This window comes from Schistosoma mansoni, chromosome 1, assembly GCF_000237925.1.
Source record: "Schistosoma mansoni strain Puerto Rico chromosome 1, complete genome".
NCBI classification, from domain to species: Eukaryota; Metazoa; Platyhelminthes; class Trematoda; order Strigeidida; family Schistosomatidae; genus Schistosoma; species Schistosoma mansoni.
The window spans coordinates 8714226-8717067 of record NC_031495.1 but is presented as its reverse complement, the minus strand read 5'-3'; the positions used below and the strand labels follow the sequence as shown (position 1 = coordinate 8717067).

The 2842-nt window shown below is 31.4% G+C and overlaps 1 non-coding gene across 1 annotated transcript; it reads left to right on the top strand.

Moving 5' to 3' along the window:
* Positions 1–566: 566 nt before the first annotated feature.
* On the top strand, positions 567–637 carry Smp_tRNA_01758_Pseudo_TTG.1.1. Its single transcript has one exon. It is a non-coding gene (tRNA).
* The last annotated feature ends 2205 nt before the right edge of the window (positions 638–2842 follow it).

Sequence of the window (2842 nt, the reverse complement as noted above, 5' to 3'; positions counted from 1 at the left end):
CAACCAAGTATAGTCAATAACACTCTGTCACTCTTAGCTAAATAAGATTAAAACAGTAAACTAACACATAGTAATTACTTTCATTAATATTTAAAATAAGGAAATGTTATGCATTGATAATGAATATTCATAGTATTCTGTATATGATTGAAATATATCTGGATGTATATACCAAAAACCAAGGTATTTCTTATGTAAGTAAAATTAAACTCAAGTCTATAGTCATATTTCGAAATGTATCACTACTATCTTATTGATTTGTTGGGAGAAATTATATTTTTCAGTTCCGGATATTGAAGATTGTTTTTGAGTACTCTACTCTTCATTGGAATATATATACACTTTAAGTCAATACATCGTCCCGAATATCATTTTTAAGTTTAGTTGAATATGTCAGTAGTTATTGTTAGCTACGTTTTTTTAAGTAAATAATGCATTTCTTAAGAAAGCGATAGGTGTAAATGTTAATACTGAGATTCAGGTACATCGTTTTGACTAGTCTCAAGTGAATCAAATGGGTTCCCTCCATTATACTCGTAACCAAAACAAGCAAATGGCTACCAAGACTCAGTGGCCGAGTGGATAACGCGATGGCGTTTGAAGCGAAAGGTACTGGGTTCGAGTCCCAGAGTGAATATCAACTCTGAGATTCAGGTACATCCAGCTGACGAGTCCCAAATAGGACGAAACGCGCGTCAAACTGGATTCCACTGCTAGCCACTATCCATCTTTGCTTACCATGTTTGTGAATATAGGCTATATCGAGGCAATACACACAGTATGCACATATGCCAATTAGAGACTGACCAGTTGTAGTCCTAACACATCGATGGGAAGATTCAAACAAACAATACTAAGTGAATTTAAATATGAGTTATATTTACGATTACTAGTACCAGTGACATTAGTTTATGAAGTATTGACAATATTTAATTTAATCACCTGTGTACTTCATTCAGCTTTTCATAGCACTATAAAACATTTACATTAGGTACAGCGTATCTAAATACTCATTTTAAATTTTACTATTCCTAGTGTAATACTAAATAATCAAAAAGGCAGCTGATCAGAATTCATTCGTGCGAATTCGGAAAAGATATCATCCAATATATTAATAATATACCTGTAAAAATCTAGCTTGAAAAGATGTACATCTAATACCCACTAAATGTAACCTATCAACCTATGTGCTGCTCCATTCAACTCATAGATTTCTGTAAAATATATATATACTTCAATAAGTCAGTATTGATGATTTACACAGCTGAGTGAATTTTTATCGAGCTAGTTTTTTCATTATTATCTTAATCTTCTTTTCACTTGGTATTATTTGTTTGAATCTTCCCATTGATGTTTAGGACTGCAATTGATTAGTCTCTTATTGGCATACATGCATACTGTGTGTATTGCCTCGAATCCTGAATAGAACGTAACGCGTGTCCTAAATTACACTGCTATCCACTATTCATATTTGCTCTTAATCTTTAATATTGTTATTTTCAATAGTGATATATCAAGGAACAAAGTGATTTATTACATGGTTTCCAAATATGACCGATTGTTTTGTCCTATCTAGTTAATGATATGTTACCAAACGTTTTAAAAAGTATCCTGTCGAAGATCTATGTATAATGTTGATGAACTATTGGATTATATTATACAGAATAGATTCTAGTTTAATTTGACGATTGTTTTAATAATCATTTGTTCAAAATGAATAGTACATTTACACACTGATAAATTTTAAAATAAAAATCACTATGCATGTTTATTTGCCAAAATGTTTAGCGCTTTTTTTAGATTAACGCAAATTGCATATAAATAATAAAAAGTCTACTAGATATATAGAAGGTAAGAAAAAAACGAAGATAACAAGGAAAGTAATATGGGAAACAATATGAAACTTAGCACACTAGTTAGGAAAAGAATATTATCAGCGTAGGTTTAGGGTGAGAACATAATGTTTAAGATTAGATTGCTCTAAATATATCACTTTATTATATCACATAGTTCTTGTAATCATTCACTTGTTGTTGTTTTTTTGTATCTTCCCATTGTTATATTTGACTACAATTGATCAGTCTGCTTTTGGCATATGTTCATCCTATGTGGACTGCCTCGATATTGCCTGAAATCATAAGCTTTATAAGCAACTTCATCCCATTGAACAAGCAGTTGGCTATTAGGACTCAGTGGCTAAGTGAATAACGCAATGGTGTTTGAAGCAAAAGGTACTAGGTTCGAGTCCCAAAGTGAACATGAACTCTGAGATGCAGGTACATTCAGCTGACGAGTCCCAATTAGGACTAAACGCGATTCCTGGATTCCACTGCCAGCCACTATCCATCTTTGCTTGTAATCTTTGTCTTAATATGACAACTATTAATTAAGATTTATTTCAGTATTGTCTGAAAGTTACATCGAAATAAGTTGGACTACCATAAACACAACCCACCGTTATCCGAATATGTGACTACATTTTCAATCTATATTATCTCTGAATATATTGAGGCCTATGACCATGGTCTACGTATTGAGAAAAACAAATAAAGTAATGGTAAAATATAATAATGGAGTTTAATTCACTACTCTATATTATTCACTTATTCACGTTTTAATTACAGTATATATCAAGGAGTGATTACAATACTAAGAATAATCGTGATTAACCAACAATAATGTCAAATAAAAGGCAGTAACTTAAGGTGATACGAAATACAACATGTTTTAATCATGTCAATATGCTGATTTACCCATAGGTCCCATTCAATTGTAATGATATTTGATCGAGTTATACATAAATCTAACTATATAATATGTATATACATTATAGATATATCAA